This window comes from Sphaerodactylus townsendi, linkage group LG04 (assembly GCF_021028975.2).
Source record: "Sphaerodactylus townsendi isolate TG3544 linkage group LG04, MPM_Stown_v2.3, whole genome shotgun sequence".
NCBI lineage: Eukaryota > Metazoa > Chordata > Lepidosauria > Squamata > Sphaerodactylidae > Sphaerodactylus > Sphaerodactylus townsendi.
The window spans coordinates 128,060,702-128,078,726 of NC_059428.1; the positions used below are offsets into that span (position 1 = coordinate 128,060,702).

The 18,025-nt window shown below is 44.1% G+C and overlaps 1 protein-coding gene across 4 annotated transcripts in view; it reads left to right on the top strand.

Annotated features, from left to right (window-relative positions):
* Nucleotides 1–18,025, top strand: part of PCDH9 (protocadherin 9) — a 959,062-nt gene that overhangs the window by 801,960 nt on the left and 139,077 nt on the right. The window lies entirely within an intron of this gene.

Below are 18,025 nucleotides of genomic sequence, written 5' to 3' on the forward strand. Positions count from 1 at the left end.
CTGCTTGATCTGAGATTGCAAATGCCTTAGCAGACCAGGTGCTCAGGAGCAGCAGCAGCAGAAGGCCATTGCTTTCACATCCTGCATGTGAGCTCCCAAAGGCACCTGGTGGACCACTGCGAGTAGCAGAGTGCTGGACTAGATGGACTCTGGTCTGATCCAGCAGGCTAGTTCTTATGTTCTTATGTTCTTAACTATTAAAAGATATGAAATAAAATTGTTACTTAATACATCTTTTTTTTTACACTGCCATGTCTCAAGGGACCTTCTGTTAGGATGCTGATATCAGTATGTTATGGCTGCCCCAAGATACCCTTCCACCACCCTGATGTTGTCTTGTGTCATTCAACAGTGCAGGCAAGGGAAACAGCCATTCTACTGTATTATCTTCCCACAACACTTACACCAGGGATCCCTAACATGGGTCTTTTCAACTCAGCAGAAATAAAACATCCTGCAGAGGTTTTTAAAAGGTCCATTTTGGCTTTTTGTGTTTGCTCAGCACTGAGAACACAAGCATTGCCAGCCAAAATAGTTCTTTTTTTTCCTGCCTACTGGCTGATGGAGCTCTTGTCAGTTTCATGGTTTCACCTGCCATTTTATTTGCTGCTGCAGAGATTTCCTGCCTCCGCCATTTTATGATGATTTCCCAAAGAGGTTTCCTCTGCTTGCAGCTCATCTGTTCACATTTTCAATGTAAAAAGTACATCGATAGTTTGTTTTGCCTAGAAATCCCACACACATGTCGTCTTTCCTTTTCTGTTTTTGTTTTGTGGGGGGAGTGTCTGTGAAGCTACAATGACACAAATATGTGCACATTGCAGAATCTCATGTTGTGTCATCATAGCTTCTCTGCAGCGCACAAAAATGTTGGCGCAACTGCAGCGGAAATGAAAGTAAGAGCTGAGGAGAGGGAGAAATAAAGCATCTCCTGCCTGTTTTTGTTCACAAAGTCAAGCAGGAGAAGTCTTCAACCGAACTTCAGGGGGAAAAAAAAGATGGCTAGTTTACCAATTTTTGAAAAACCTGGGTTGAGAGAAATAAAACATTCTGAAGATGTCTTGTGGAGAGAGCTGCATGTACTTCTCCCCAAAAATGCTTTTTACAACATCCTCAAGATGATATATTTTGGCTGTTTGGAAAAGGCCATGGTGCCTATGGCCACCATGGTCCCTACTACACCTTTCTTGGTGCTTGTCAAGTGCTGGTAAAAAAGTTGGTGAGGTCATGTGGGGCTTTTGTCCAGCAAAACCTCTGATTGTCCAGTGGCGATTTGATTGGCTATGCCATAGGTGTCAAACTCACGGCCCTCCAGGTGTTGTGGACTACAGTTCCCATCATCCCCTGCCAGCATGATGCTGGCAGGGGATGATGGGAACTGTAGTCCATAACATCTGGAGGGGCGTGAGTTTGACACCTGTGGGCTATGCCCTTTGGTAGCAGCTGTCACCACAGCACAAAAATCTTAACGGAGTGACTGATGGTAAGCTGCGGCCATCGTTTTGTGGCAGTCATTTTGTAAGCTATGCCCACCATGATGTGTCAGAATTCCAAAGGCACCCATAGGCTGAAAAAATTTAAGAACCCCTGATTTATTCAGTTCCAATTATTTTAACCCTCTCTTTCATGTGCAGCTCCAAAATTATGCAAATAACTCTCCATCAGGGCCAGTTCAGTTCAGGAAAATAGTGTGTAGGGAACACAGGATTCATCCTTCCCATCATACCATGCTCCCAAGTCAGATAGTGCCCCCACAGACTTTAAGCATGACTCCTGCAGCTGCTGTGGCTATGGGGAAAGGAAGACCAATGAAGAAAGCTAAGATCTGTGGAATTGGCTCCATAAGGATGCAACCCAGTTTCGGAATGCACACTCTTATGCACAAAAGAAAGGGGGAAAAATGTCCATTAAAAAGTGTGTTTGCTACATCCTCCTGTTGAATGTCCGCATTGAATACTTGGTATTCTCATTTCTTAATGTGTGGTGCCATAGAACATCTGTAAACATCACAAAAACTGAAATGTCATGTCTGTCCTGTAAACTTGGGCAAATATTTTATTTCGTATCTGTTTGCTTGGTTTATGGTGCGAGGAAAAAAATCCCACTGTTATTTTTCTTCCATTGTAAACTAATTAGTTTGGCCCCAATCCAGAGGTCCCTGATAACAGCTGCTTTAATTGAGGATCTCTTCTGCTAACAGATGGCTGGCTCTGTCAGTTTTGACAGTGTTGATCATCTGTTGTGAAGGTATGGAGGCAGGGGAGGGGGAGGGGGGGAGGGGGATAAACCCTTTCCCCACCCACAAACACCAAGCAACTTTCCGGCAGGCCAAGAATCACGTTTCTAGTTATTTAGAGTTTTTATGCCGCCATGCCAGATATGTAGTATATGTTTGCTACTCGCACCTTAGGACTTTGAGTACGTACCGACCTGGAAAACAACCAGTATTCTGACAGCTTAAGTGAATATTTCACGCTTAAGCGGATATTTCACACGCGAATATTAAGCAAAGACTATTTTGAACTGGTCAATAATAGGTTTTAAGGTGTATATATGAAGGATTGATTAAAAATGATTAATGTGGAAAAGTCAACTTTTTCTCTGCTACAAGTGGACCATCTAAAATGGATTTGTTTTCTTTTTCTTATCTATTTCTCTGTCTGGCATTATTTCCTGTGCCCACTATGCCCAATGGCCCAAGTTAAAATTTAGTATGCAGACACAGAATTTCTAAAACAAAATTTCTGGGGTGTTTAAGAGTTGTTATAGGGGAAGCATTGTTTTTTCTGAAATCACTTTTTGGGATGTAGTCACTGATTCCTCTTATTCTCTCTTGTCCCTCCTTTTTAAAAGATGCATTTCTTTTTCATTTCTCTTTGAAAATAATCCAATGCACTTTTTTGTACATTCAGCCCTTGCACTTATTTTATGTAACACATCAGGGATTGTGCTGTATGAACAGAATAGGAAAGTCTGAAAAGACATTGTCGGTTTCAGTTTATCTGTAGAGTGAAATTCTGAAATTTTGCAGAAGCTCCATTTGTGCCTCTCCTGCTTTCAGTTTTGCCTTTTGATCAAAATGGAATTGATTTGAGAGACTCTGAATTCCCAAAACAAGACAAAAAGAAATGGATTAGTGTATTTCAGAGAGAAATTGGCCAAAAAGGAATTAAGAGCAACCCTAATTGAGGTACAGAGGCGCAAAACTCCTATAGCAGAGTCCTTTCTGGATTGTACTATTTCAGACTTCAGGTGGAAAGATGCCACTGTGGATCCAACCATTCTCCAAGGAGCTTTCCTGCAGCTGAGGAAAACTTCCTTCAACTTCAGTTCCTATGATGGAAGAATCTCTTAAATTGGATGAAATCTCCATAGGCTTGAGAAGAAGAAGAAGAAGAGAAGAGTTTGGATTTATATCCCCCCTTTCTCTCCTGCAGGAGACTCAAAGGGGCTGACAATCTCCTTGCCCTTCCCCCCTCACAACAGACACCCTGTGAGGTAGGTGGGGCTGAGAGAGCTCCGAGAAGCTGTGACTAGCCCAAGGTCACCCAGCTGGCGTGTGTGGGAGTGCACAGGCTAATCTGAATTCCCCAGGTAAGCCTCCACAGCTCAGGCGGCAGAGCTGGGAATCAAACCCGGTTCCTCCAGATTAGATACACGAGCTCTTAACCTCCTACGCCACTGCGTAGCTTTCGAACTTTGCTCAGTGGAGTAGCGGTGGGTTCTACTCCCCTGTATTTTGAACACACTCACCTGAAAAATTTGCCCCATTTGTAAAGCATCTGAAGTCCAGTCTGAAGAATAGACTAGTAATGTTATGTTTCCATATCAAGAGACATTTCATTATTTTTTTAAAAAAATACATACTTTCCTGTACTTTGAATGCACTCTCTTGGAAAATTCATCCCAGGTGTAAAGCATCTAGAGGCCAACCTCAGAGATGGGCCAGCAATATTATGTTCCTATATCAAGATAGTTTTTTTAAAAAAAAATACTGGATAACTGTAATAACTGGATAACTGTAATTCCTGGATAACTGGATAACACTTGCCACATCCAGCCTCCTTTGTGGTCCAAGGTAAGGCTACGTTCCTCCATAACTCTTGTAGGATTTTTGCCAGAGTCTGAAACAGTTTACATGGTCAGCAGAAGCAAAGAGTAAGCATCATGGTAGCTACTGTATTGCAGGACCTCTGATACTCACACTGTTGCACATGAAATGGCTCTAATGCACACACATCATGGCACCATCTCCCTCTGATAAACGTTTCCTGCAAATCATTTTGGGAGACGGCAACTGCAGAATGTAGCTATCGTAGCTAGTGGCCACAGGGTGGCTATCCTTCAGGGGTGTGTGTGTGTGGATATCTCCCTGGATTACAACCAATCTCCAGACAACAGAGATCAAAGGAAATAGCTGCTTTGGAGGATGGACTGTATGACTTTAGACCCTACGGAGGTCCCCCCCTCCCAATCCAGCCCGCTCTGGGCTCCACTTCCAAATCTCTAGGGATGTTCCAATCCAGTACTGGTAACCCTGGCACACTTTTGGGACACTCTCTTTTGGCTTCCTTTCAACATTGGAAGAAGAGCCATGGAATCACCTTCAACTTTTAGCCTGTGCACTCCCACAAACGCCAGCTGGGTGACCTTGGGCTAGTTACAGCTTTTTGGAGCTCCCTCAGCCCCACCCACCTCACAGGGTGTTTGTTGTGAGGGGGGAAGGGCAAGGAGATTGTAACCCCCTTTGAATCTCCTAGAGGAGAGAATGGGGGGATATAAATCCAAACTCTTCTTCTTCTTCTAATTCACCAGATAAGCCTGCACAGCTCAAGTGACAGAACGGGGAATCAAAACAGATAGCCTGCTTTTTTATATGCCAATTTCTCTTCAAGGATAAGATGTTAAAATATAACTCTTCTCAGCAAATGAAATGCAATATAGATAATAAGTGACCTGCTCTCTAACAAAGTAACATTTTTTTTAACCCTGGGGTTACTTGCATTTCACATTCAGATTTAGCACTAGCAATCAATAAATAAATGATATTTAATTGAGCAATTTATCTGAATTTTCTGAGTTACCAAATTGGAATTTAAAGAAGTTATCAAGCTCCTATTTCTCCTTATGAAATAGAATACTTTATTTAAAGAATTAAGTCTTATTGTCCTTTGAGGCAGATCACACTTCCCAGATACCAAATACTTCCTTGTTCCCTGTGAAGTAAATCAAAATTAATTCCTTTTCTCATGTAGCCAGTGCAGAGAGGCGGAGAATGATTGAATTCATTTTACGAGAATTGGAGAGCAGATTTGAAATATGTGTGCCAATATACATTCACTTACTCTGACAATGGCTTTCCAGACTTGATGTCAGTTGTAACCCAGACCTTCCGCATGGTTTCTGACGTGGTAGTGTTGTGATAGACATTAAAAAATCACAGGTGTCTCCACAGAGAATATACCATGAGGCCGTAGAGCCTTGAATCATCGGCCCCTTCCGCACATGCAAAATAATGCGTTTTCAAACCACTTTCACAACTGTTTGCAAGTGGATTTTGCTGTTCCACACAGCTTCAAAGAGCACTGAAAGCAGTTTGAAAGTGCATTATTCTGCATGTGCGGAATGAGCCATTGATTCTACACAGAACTTTAAAAAGGGAGGAAATCACAAAATGGTGGCTAGGAATCATTTCCAGGTGGTGAGTGCGTACAAAAGGGAGGACTGAAGATGTTTCAGGAGAAAGGGCCAGTATTGAATCTAGAAAATGGAGGCAGGGAATGCTTTGGGGAAATCTTACCCATATCCAGTTGTTGCTTTTTAACTTATCAAGGCACATTAGCACAGTTTCATCCATTTGAAATTTAGCAGATAGATATAATTTATCTGTCTTCCAGGAGTCGTGCAGTAATCCGGCATCAATAGATTTACAGACTAAGAGGCGCTGTGAGAGCGAGACAGAAAAAGATTCCGCTCAAATTAACTTCTCCCCGTGTTCCTTATGTTCACGATCATGGCATCATTGGCATTTTAATTATCAAAGAGATTCCATCTGCAGTATGAAACGTGAGAGCATATTTTAAAGTAGTTAAAAAAATGTTACTGTGTGCTTATGGATGGGCAGCAGTTCCTTTTTGGTTACCTATTCTATATTCCAGAATTTTGTGCCGAGAACAATCAACAAGAGACAAATTATTCAGGATTAGATGCCCTAACGTTAAAATAAATTTAAATCAATAGGGCAAAAAACCTACAAAGTATTTAATGGTAACAATATTTGAATCCCTTCTCATATATCATTAGTTACCGCGCAGTTTCTTCCCCTATAGAAACAAAAATCAGAAACTTTTTCACAGCTCAGTTGTGTTAGTTCAGGAAGCTGTAACATCCTTGCTTCATATTTGAGTCTGAGGTACCTCAAATTATGATGGGGTCAGTCATGCTTAAATAAGTGCCCAGTGAACAGTGGTGACCTCTAAAACCTTTTCAGAGCATTTTAGTGCATTCTATTGTGTGTGCTTCGTTACAGAGAAAGAAAATACACAACTGTGTTGTTGTTGAGCTCAAATAAGACCAGGCTAACAGGATGTCTGACTCTTAATGCCGGTCATCAGCCGCATACAGCAGTAAATCAGGAATTGCTGGTCCACTAGGGACTATGATTAGGGTTGCTATCTGCCCTGCTGGAAGTGGGGGATCTCCCACTTTTCCACCCAATCCTTGGAGCCATTCAGCTAGCCAGCAGGATAACTTGGGGCATCAAAAGTAGTCTGAGGTGTCCATCCAAAACATAATGATGCAATTTCTGATGTGCACCAGAAGTGATGTCATCATGTTGCCATTCCCCACAGTGATGCTTTGGTATTTGGGCAAACCTCTGTGGTAAAAAAGGTGTCTACTGTCATTGCATTTTGGCCTCTGCAGGCCCTGGAACTACGTTTGCTGCCTGTAAGTTCCTCTGCATCCCTTTGGTACCGGGCCATCTGAATAGGCAGTACTTACCTTGATGGACCAATGATCTGATTTATCATGGGCTGACTGCCAAGGAAGCCAAGGCAGGTTGTAGTTAGTATAAGCCAGTTTCGTATGTTCTCTCTTTAATATGAGCTGTATTTGACCTGGTAGCTTAGACCCCTTCAACATCACAGGTACAGCACGTTGCAGTTGGGATAAAGTAACCAGCTCTCCTGTTGTCATGTTTGCATACATCTATGCAGGCAGCAACCAGAGCCCACGGAAAAAATGCAGGTTGTTGTTGCACCTTCACATAGAGGCACATTTTTTAAAAAAATTTCCTCCCTCTGCTGCATAGCTATACAGGCAGGCACGAATGGATCCCCACGGCCATGCTGTCTCGCAATGCCATGAGATGTCCCTGTGACCCTGCTTAGCTACGCAGCTGTGAGGCAGGAATTTTTTTAAAAGGAAAGTGTGGCCAGTTACAACACTTCCTGCCCAGCTGTTCGCTCGCAAGCAGCTGCAACCCCGGTTTTGAAAAAAGAATCATGGATAGTGCGATTCTCAAAAAAAAAACTGGTTTGGGGGACTTCACGCGGGGCAGCCTCACTTTACGGGTCGGATTCTTGTGAAGCCCCCCCCCCCTCGAAACAGGTTTTTTTTTCCATCTGTAGCCTGGGTTTGTCAACCCATTCGAAAGGAGCCTTACTGTGAGGAGAGTTTGAAGAAACTGGGTATGATTCTCGGGAGATGAGTAAACTTCAGGCGAAACATAGGCCCCTTCCGCACACGCAAAATAATGTGTTTTCAAACCACTTTCACAACTGTTTGCAAGTGGATTTTGCTATTCCGCACAGCTTCAAAGAGCACTGAAAGCAGTTTGAAAGTGCATTAAAAGGGGCTTGGATATGTGCGGAATGAGCCATAGATTTGCATCCAGCCAGGTTTTTTTTAACTGAATCTTGCTCAGTTCTCAGTTCTATTACAGCCCCATCTCACATGGCTTTTGTGAATGTTTACCCCCCCCCCCCCGCCCCAAAGAGCAAGTTAGTTTAGCTCAGTAGGTGTGGATGCAGCTTATGGAGCATTGTGGCAAGGGAGCTTGATAAGATTTTCTGGCTCTTTTGAACTTATGGATTATTTATTTATTTATTCATGTTTATTTATAGGCTGTCCTTTCCCATTTTGATAGGCTCGGGGTGGCTTTTAATGAGTATATAAAATCAAAGCACAGTCAGTTGTGAAATGTGAATCTTGCTTCATGGTTGGTCACCTTTTTGCCATTGTTATAAGTCAGCCCACCACTGAGAATAATTAGAGGGGGGGGCTGCCTCCTTCTTTCCCAAGCCTTATGCATCTTGGAAAACAGGGAAGGGGACCTGATCCTCCATGTGGGGAAGAGCTGATCCTCTGTGGAGGATTGGACCGTTTCTCCCCTCCTCCTTGTTTCCTAAGCCCTGCACACAGAGGCATATGCGGGGTGGAATTGTACCCAGGGACAACTCCTTCTCTGGGTGCCCCCCTGCCCATGGACAGGGATTGGGGCGGGGCTCAGGGGCACAAAGCCATACCTCTGGCCTCCGTACAAGCTGGCTTTTGAAAGCCAGTTTGCAGAAAGGCAGGGGGTGGGACTCAGGAGCGGGGCCATGCCCCCTGTGGTTGGGCGAGGGGCTCGAGGGCAGGCTCAGTGCCCCTGAGCATAGGAGGCATGACCCCACCCACTACCTCCCTGCAGGCCATCTCCTGCCATCCGCAGGTCCTGGGGACAGCAGGAGTTGGCCTGCAGAAAGGCGAGAACAGGGATCCATGGCGAGCAGCTGCGGTGCATGCCTTTTGTCATGTGGGAGTGCTCGACACCCCTCCACGTGACCAAAAAGCATGCATCCAGGGACATGGGTGACCCCATGTCCCTTTGGCAGTATGCCACTGCCTGCACATCTTGAGAAATAAAGAAAAGAGGTAGGGGACATGATAATCCATGCTGGACTTAGCTGCTGAATCCAGCGTGGTAGATTGGGCTCGCTCCCCCCCTCCCCCCTCGCATCCCAAGGCCTGAAAGTCTTGGGAAGGGAGGTGGGGGTGGTTGAAATGTGAGGGACACACTACCAACCAATGGGCATGCAGGACTGGTTTTGTGAGTCCTGCACACCCACTGGTTGGGGGTTTGTCATCGGACATTCCAAACCCTTAGTAAATCGTGTGTGTGTGTGTGTGTACTTATACATATAGTACATATATATAGTACCATATGTATTTTAGAATTCCATCTGTTATGCTAACAGGTATTTATCATTTTAAATTGTGTGTTTTAAACTTATGTCATATATTTATATTATAATGCACTATTGTTGGAAGCCAATCTGAGCCTGAGTTGGTTGGGAAAGGGTATGGTATAAACGAAGTAAAATAAAATGCAATTGGAATAACTTTGTATATCAAAGTTACTTGTAAAAGTGGGGTGATTAAGTTCAGTTTATTTGATATTATTGGAGTAATGATAACATAAAGGTAAGGCTTTATACTTCAGGCTACAGAGAGAAGTCTGGATATTGTGTTTATCATAGAATCATAGAGTTGTAAAGGGCCATACAGGCCACCTCGTCGGACCCCCTGCTTAGTGCAAGCTCAGCCTAGAACTTTTCATACCAGCATCCTGTGTGGTGGAACTGAATCCATTTAGAAGAGTCATGGATGATAACAAACCTGCATCTTGGTGGACTTGAGAAGTGGGATTTCTTACCACCCGCAAAGTTTTACAAGCAAGACACAGCTGTTTAATTGAACCCAGAGAGACTGTCTGTTGCAGTTTTCTGTTCTGCGCTTTATTTTTGTATTCACTACAACAGCTTTGTTGCTTTGTTTGGTACACTGGAAAAGTTGAGTAGAAGAAATTTTCATTTTAAATCAGTTTTTTCTTGCAAGGTTTGTTTCTGAATTACCCCACAGACCTCATACAGAAGAAGTTGTAATGTGCAGGTCCCATGATACCCAGTGTAGTATTTTTGGTGGCCAAAGAGAACCACTTTTTCCTTATACAGCAGCTTAAAGCATGTTGGATCCACCCTTGATCATGGTTTTCAAATAACTGAAGTTTGTCTTTTGTAAGTTTTCTGGGCTATGTGGCTATAATCTGGTAGTTTTTGCTTCCATCCTTTCACACACATCTACAGCTGGCATTCATAGATACTGCATTGTCCATAGATGCCAGCCACAGATGCGGGTGAAACATTAGGAGCAAAAACTACCAGTCCACAGCCCGGAAAACCCACAACAGCCAGTTGGTTCCAGCCATGAAAGCCTTTGACAATAAACGGAAAATCTTTTTCATGGAACCAAGCAAACTCTTGTTCTTGGCTAGTCCAAAAAGCACAACTTCTTCTAACTGGCTTAAATTGTTGGAAGTGAAGAACTGTACGCTGTTTCCTGCCTCAGAGACAGAGGGTGTCTTACCAGTGAATTAGACAGATAGAGAGGGTCAAGGCACTGACACCTGTGGCGTAGGAGGTTAAGAGCTCGTGTATCTAATCTGGAGGAACCGGGTTTGATTCCCAGCTCTGCCGCCTGAGCTGTGGAGGCTTATCTGGGGAATTCAGATTAGCCTGTACATGCCAGCTGGGTGACCTTGGGCTAGTCACAGCTTCTCAGAGCTCTCTCAGCCCCACCTACCTCACAGGGTGTTTGTTGTGAGGGGGGAAGGGCAAGGAGATTGTAAGCCCCTTTGAGTCTCCTGCAGGATAGAAAGGGGGGATATAAATCCAATCTCTTCTTCTTCTTCTTCTTCTTTTATGTGTAGACCGATACTCTTAAGGACTTCCTTCCTTCCTGCTTCTTCTACTCTCTCTCACACTCTTCTTACTCACCCTTCCATTTTGCACCCTGTGTGCAGAGGGATGCAGACTGCATCCACCAACTTCTAGCCAGATAGATTAGAACAGAGAACCTATCTCTTCACTTTTCTATCCACAATGGAGTTCACTAATGAAGACTCCTGTTATTAGTTAGAAACTACGAAATGACTCCGACTTTTCTTTGTGCCAGCGCACACAGGCTTGCCAGGGGATGATCTGCTGTGCTTTGCCTCTGTGCACTCTGCCTATAATGCAAAGGTATCTCTTACCAGAGAGATGACCAACATAAATTATGGGAGGATATGTTCCAGTTGGAAATTAGGAGAGACTTCTTAATAGTAAGAGCTATTCAACAATGGAACCATTGGGGTGGAGCTGAGTTGTCTGTCAGCATACCTTGAGGTAGGGTGGCTGTCATGGCTTGTGGTTTCAAGTGGGACCCATGATTGCTGATTCCCTTCTCTTGTATCTCCTATGATGCCTGCACTCACAATCTTCCACTTGTAAGTGGTTTGTCACTTCTGCTGTCAGCTGTATGTTCAGAAATGAGCATGTGCATGAATCACAAACATCTCCATTCCTGGTAACTATGGCTGTGTAACTCCTAGCTGCACCCACCGCCCATCACCATCAAGGAAAAGACAGGCAGGTGGTGTGGGCAGCTGTGTCTGCAGGTAGTGGAAGAGCTTGCGTATGGTCAAAGGTGGCAGCACAAAGGTATGTGGTCAAGAAGGTGGAACTAGTAGTGGCCACAGGGGGTCACTGAACCATCTCTGCCCCGGGACCACCAAAGCCTGGAACTGCCTTTGCCTGGATCTCTTCAAGTGAAGACTGGACAGCCATTGGGCAGTGCTCTAGCTTCACCTACACTCTGTTTATGGTTACAGATCAATAGTAAAGCATGGAATAAAACAGCACAAGTTCCAGAATAGCAGAAAGAAACACATTAAAACTTAAAGATAAGTTATCTAAATCCAATTGGGCTTCCTGCATTGAACCGGGAAGGGAAGTTGAGTTAATGGATCATAACTCTGCTAGCAGTAAAGCCCATTGTATGAACAAATACTATGGGCTCTAGAAAACTGGTGGCGGGTTAACAGTGCTCACTGAAGGGGCCAATCCCTTCTGCCCTTCCTTCCCCCTTGGCCCTGCATCACCAGCTCCCTTCTCATTTTCCTCCTCCCTAACCACCTGCATAGGCATGCAAGCGTTAATGGCAGCCACTGAGGGGTTGACCCTTCCTGGCTTTCCTCCCCTCTCAGCCCTGTGTCACCAGTTCTCTCCTCTTTCTCCTTCTCCTTCTCTTCCCAGATGCCTACCTCTCTTACTGAGCACCTGTATCACCATTCAACAGTTCATAAGGCAGTTGTGGCCAACAGCAGTCACAACCCTCCCATGGAGGGTGGCCAACATCTGTGCCTGCTCCTTTTCAGGCAGCTGCAGATGGTATAGTGACTGCAATTATTTAGCAGTGGGGGAGAAAGGCAAACACATGAGAGAATAACTACTTCATTTCACTGGGTTTTTTACCCACCCTGTTTAAGCTCCACCCCCAAGCTGTGTGCATGGTGATTGGTTGGAAGTAAGTCATGTGTGGTGATTGGCTGGAAATGAGTTGTCACCACCATGGCTAACCTTTCATATAGTAGGATGAAGATGTCTCAAAGTGAGCAGTCTTAAGCAGGTCTCCCTGGAAATAAGTCATCAGTGGGCCTTACTCCCAGGAAAGTATTCTGAGGTGTGCAGTCTAAGTTCTGTACTTTTAGAATTAAGTTCTTTAAGTTGAGAATTCATTAGAGAAAAGAATGTTTTTTCACTGTAAGAGAAACTTGACATCGGAGCCTGCTATACTGCTATGATGAACTCCTGTAGAAGGATAGGTAGGAATTGGATCTCTGTAAACCTGCTAATTAAGCACATTATTTTATGTGTTCCAGTTTGCAGTTCATCCATCAGTGTGAGTGGGTACAGAAATGATGGTGCTATAAATAAGAACACGTTCCCTAAGGAGACCAGGGCCCTGCGGGACCTGCAGAGTTTCCACAGGGCCTGCAAAACGGACCTGTTCCACCAGGCTTTTGGCCAGCCAGGGTGACCATCAGACCCTCATACCACCTAGGTCTCCCGTGGGCGGGAATGGGTTGGGATAAGTCACCATCTGGGAATTTTACATTGTTGTTTAAATTCTGTGAATTTAAAATTGTTATTAGATTGTTTTACTGATATTATTATATTTGATATTGATGTACACTGCCCTGAGCCCTCCGGGGGAGGGCGGTCTAAAAATGGAATGAATAAACAAACAAACAAACAAACTTGGTTTCCTGCAAAATACAACCCAAAGAGTTAGTGGGGTATATTACATAGGTGGGTCAGGAATTACAGCCTGGCTGGACTGTGCTCTAAAGTTTTTCACAGCGGTGGAACCCTATTTTATTCATTTGTTTTAGGGTTATTGTTGAGACAGAGGGAGGAACCTGAAGAAAAATGTGAAGGGGCCAATCATGGCTCATAGTTTACAAAGAAAGCCTCTGGCTTTGATTAATCTGGTAGGGTGCAATGTCTTCTGAGGGGAAAAGAGAGAACACAAAATAAAATTGATACCCAGAATTGACGTTATACGCCTGTCCAACCCAAGTTCTCTCAGATACCATCCATCGTTTTCCTCCACTACCAAACACATTGCATAGAGTTTGCTTGATGTACTGTTTCAGTTGGTAACCCATTCATTAGAAGACCTACATTTGAGTCCAGGAGCATCCTAGAATTCTACAACTATCAAAGTTCCTTTGTTATATCTGAAGAAGGGAGATTTTGCAACTTCTATTTGCAACTTCTCTCTGCCCCTCCACCAACCCTCCCTGTAGACTTAGGGTAACATTTTGACTCTCAAAAGCTTATGGGTTCAGTGGGAGTTTTGGAAGGAGTTTTGCAAGGTGTTTTGCAACAACTAAATGTTTAAACAAAATTGTTTACTTTCCTTAACATATAATACTAATTAACATTTTAACATAACAATTCAAGGTCCTGTACTAAATTTGAGGTGATGAATGCCAGGTCCATTTCTTCCTGCAAGTGGGTGGCTCATGAAGACTCTAGACCAGGGGTCTTCAAACTATGGCCCTCCAGATGTTCATGGACTACAATTCCCATCAGCCCCTGCCAGCACGGCCAAGTGGTAGGGCTCATGGGAATTGTAGTCTCTGAACATCTGGAGGGCCATAGTTTGAAGACCCCTGCTCCAGACGCTTGGTGTGCTCGATTTGAGGTGACGAAGGTCCCCAAAGAACTCTCACCAATTACACACATAAAGCCCTGAAACAATAAATTCTAACATTTACAATATAGCAAAAATAAACATCTCTCTTCCCACTAGTTCTCAACAACATTGCAGTTACCTTAAACAAGGTGTTAAGAGCTTATAATAAAGTATCAAGGTCCCAGCCTAGTAGCCTTCCTTCCTTCAACTTCATGAGTTCTGCAGTCTCCTTCTTCTTTCAGTCTCCACCCCTTTCTGGGTCAACCCATTCTGAACATAGGGGTTACACTGATCCCCCAAATCTGTTGTTCTTTAAATTACTACTGGACTCCAATCTAGATCATCAAAGCAAAACACATTTATCTTGAAATATTTAATCAAGTTTCAAAAACAAGCAATGATTAAGTTTTCAGTGCAAATGAGATTATTCCATGTTCTCTGTTAATATCTTTTCTGACATCCAGAATAGGCACAATGTGAATGCTTCATCAGATCCATTCTAAGATGAGTGTTATTTAATCCCTTTGTGGTACTGGAAAGTCCAATGACCCACAAAAGGCCTTGACCACAGACAGTTCACTTTATTTCCCCTTGTCCAAAGTTTCTTCTACTCAACTCTTGTCCTAGGATGGGGGCAATTATTCCTATAACTTACCAGCGTTTGATTTTATGACAACTAGCTGTGTTCCCTGGAGAATAAGTCATTCTTATATGCTTCCACATTACGAATTAATATTTACCCTTCTTGCACCTTTTGGTTTCTTAGCAGAAACTTTAACAAAAGCTGTCGAAATCCCCAAGCACCCTTGCCTGGAAAGATTAATAATAATTCATCTTGATCAGAATGAATTCACTTGGCTAACCACAGTTTCCATGGTAATCAAGCAGAAAAGCAGATATCATCAGTTGTAAGACATCATTAGAATTGTCCTGCACTTCTAATTATGACTTGTTGGGTTAGTTTTTTACGTACTGTAGCTTGGAGGGGCACAAAAGAACAGCTTTAAGCAGGAAAGCTTCCACCAGGGAAGAAATTAGAGCATCTTATTTCAAATCCAGTAGACCCCCCCCCCTTCCTGCACATACATGCCATACTTGGAATTTGGTGAATTGAGGAATTTTTGTAAAGGGATTTCACATGGACTAGAGCAGGGGTAGGGAACCTGCGGCTCTCCAGATGTTCAGGAACTACAATTCCCATCAGCCCCTACCAGCATGGCCAATTGGCCATGCTGACAGAGGCTGATGGGAATTGTAGTTCCTGAACATCTGGAGAGCCGCAGGTTCCCTACCCCTGGACTAGAGGAAGGATTTGCTGCTATGAAACCCTTACATCTTTAGTTTTCCAGCTGCATGACTTTTTGAAAATGGTTTTGTGGGCCAGTGATAGAACATCTGCTTGGCATGCAATGACCAGGCAGTTGGTGATGGGCGGAGCGAGGGGGAACCATGCTGGGGGCATGTGTGCGCCCCGCACCCCTGTTGCAGTGCCACCCACTTCCTCCCCACCCCAGAACGCCCTGTCACGCCCTGCCGTGGCCCTGCCCAGGGTGTTGTCCCCCCCTTTCCTGTTGATGCTACGCCACTGGTTGGTGATGGGAAGGACCAACAGGTCCTTTAACCATGGTAGGAAACTGCACGAAAGTTCCCCACCACTGAGTGGCACAGAGCCACTTGTGAGAGCTCTGCAAGAACTCCCTCTGCTGGCAGTTGCTCGATCTGTGTGGCACCAATACAGTGTCTACACAGCCGAGTGGCTTACACAGAACATTGGGAAGGACCGAAGACTCTGGGAAGATGCTGCCAGTCTGAGTAGACAATACTGACCCTTATGGACCACTGACCTGATTTGGTATAAGACAGCTTCATGTGTTCATGTATTCCTGGGGTAAATTATCACAAAGTTTTAATAGTGAGTTACTGGCATTCATGAAGATAACACATTCATTTTTTTTGTCTCTTGAGTCCACCCTGGCAGCCTTCAATGGGCCAGGAAATGGCAACACTGACCCCTTACCCAAACTTCTTTCTGATGATTCATCTCTTTCTTACACCAACCCCTCACAAATCCTTTGCTCATACAAAACCTAAGCAAATCATAGTTGTCACAACACATGCCTATAGGCAGAAAGGGAGATGGAAGAACCAGTTTCAACTTCCAAGTAACCCAGATTATGAGTTGCTACCAACACTTCACCTAAAGCAACATTCAGAGCAGACATGGTTGATACTCACAGTTGTAACATCTAGAAGACCTGGGAGAAAGTTAGAAGAGTTTCAAGAGGACAGGCAAGACTTCTCAGAAGTGTTCTGTATATCCCTAAAACAAATGTCTTGTTTCAATAAATACTCCTATTTGTAAGGTTATTCTTACTACCTTACTGGAGAGCCAGCTTGGTATATAGTGGTTAAGAGCAGATGGACTCTAGTCAAGTGACCCGTTTGATTCCCCACTCCTCCACATGAGCGGCAGACTTTTATCTGGTGAACCAGATTTGTTTCCCCACTCCTGCATTCCTGCTGGGTAAACTTGGGCTAGTCACAATTCTCTCCAAACTCTGTCAGCCCCACACCCCTGACAGGGTGTCTGTTGTGGGGAGAGGAAGGGAAAGGAATTTGTAAGCTGCCTTGAGTCTCCTTCCTGGAGAGAAAGATGGGGTATAAAATCCAAACCCTTCTTCCATTCCATACATAGAGGAGAAGTGAAGGAAAAAAATATGATGATAGTGAAAATTAACTATGGGACATTCATGCCAGCAAAATTAATGCACGTATGTAAATCAACAGGAAAGACAGGAACGAAAGAGTTATAGTGCAGTGTTCAGTAGAGCTGTGTGAGTATGTGTGTAAAGTGTTGTCAAGTTACAGCTGACTCACTGCGACCCCTTATGGGGTTTTCAAGACATCAGAGTAACAGAGTTGGTTTGCCATTGCCCATCTCTGCTTAGCAACCCTGGTATTCCTTGGTGGTCTCCCATACTAATATTCACTAGGATTGACCCTACTTAGCTTTTGAGATCTGATGAAATCAGGCTACGCTGGGCCATCCAGGTTAGGGCTTAGCAGATCTGAATCCTTCTCAGTCCATTGTAGCTAATGGATTTAGAAGAGTGTAATTCCATTTGGAATTCCAATTTAAGAATTACTTAGTGTGACGTGGTGTCGTGGTTAAGAGCAGGTGCACTCTAATCTGGAGAAATGGTTTGATTCCCCGCTCTGCCACAAGCTGTGGAGGCTTATCTGGGGAACAGATTAGCTTGTGCACTCCAACACACACCAGCTGGGTGACCTTGGGCTAGTCACAGTTCTTCTGAGCTCTCTGTTCTACCCCATCTTACAGGGTGCTTGTTGTGGGGATGGAAGGGAAAGGATCCTTACAGGAGAGTCTCCTTACAGGAGAGAAAGGGGGGTTATAAATCCAAACTCCTCCTCCTCCTCCTCCTCCTCCTCCTCCTCCTCCTCCTCTTCTTCTTCCTCTTCCTCTTCCTCCTTTTAGTGGCTCCCTGTGACTGACCTCTGCCACTCTTCTCTAAGGAATCTCTGAGGCAACTCTAATGGAGCACACGTAGTATCACCATTGGGGTGGACTTTTTATTGCGGAGCAAAAGATGGGACTGTTAACAGTGACTAGCGATTGTAAAGACTTTCCCACACCACCTGCATTACATGTCATTAGTCTTATGAAAATGTGTGACTCACCTGAGGAGGACTTCCCCTATGTATTGTCAAAGGATTTCATGGCCGGAATCAACGGGCTGCTGTGGGTTTTCCAGCTGTGTGGCTGTGATCTGGTAGTTTTTGCTTCTGACATTTCACCCACATGTATGGCTGGCAAATGTGATTGCAAGTTTAACAGCAATGGAAATGAACTCTACCCAGACACATGCAAGTTTGTCTCACTCGTAAGGTGGGCAAAATATATACCCCGCCACACAATCCCTTCACACTGGCACCTTCAGAG